Source organism: Buceros rhinoceros, unplaced genomic scaffold (genome assembly GCF_000710305.1).
Source record: "Buceros rhinoceros silvestris isolate BGI_N320 unplaced genomic scaffold, ASM71030v1 scaffold26681, whole genome shotgun sequence".
In the NCBI taxonomy this organism is placed as follows: Eukaryota; Metazoa; Chordata; class Aves; order Bucerotiformes; family Bucerotidae; genus Buceros; species Buceros rhinoceros.
The window spans coordinates 1,882-2,205 of NW_010392893.1; the positions used below are offsets into that span (position 1 = coordinate 1,882).

General features: G+C 61.4%; 1 protein-coding gene across 1 annotated transcript in view; it reads left to right on the top strand.

The window, feature by feature from the left end:
• Positions 1-324, top strand: part of MBD4 (methyl-CpG binding domain protein 4) — a gene marked incomplete at its 5' end in the record, with an annotated part of 4,927 nt that overhangs the window by 1,183 nt on the left and 3,420 nt on the right. The window lies entirely within an intron of this gene.

Sequence of the window (324 nt, forward strand, 5' to 3'; positions counted from 1 at the left end):
CCAGGGCGCTGTTAAAGCTTCTGCTGCAGGTCAGGCTGCTTCTCACCCGGACCTGCCTCGGCTCTTTATCCAGCAGCGTTTAACGTACAGTTAACGGGTCTGTTCACCGCGGGGACCTGCTCTGCCCGTCCCTGTAGCTGGGTGAAGCAGTGGCGGGGGTTGAAGTGCTGCGCAGTTGCCTCAGTCACCACAGAGGCCGGTTGTAGCTTGTTCACACGCTGGAGCGTGTGGACAGCACCGGGTCCTCCGCAGCAGCCTGAGCCTTGGGCGGTGTCAGTAGCGGTTCATCGTCTGAAGGGTTGGCAGGGGGCTGAAATTACGGGG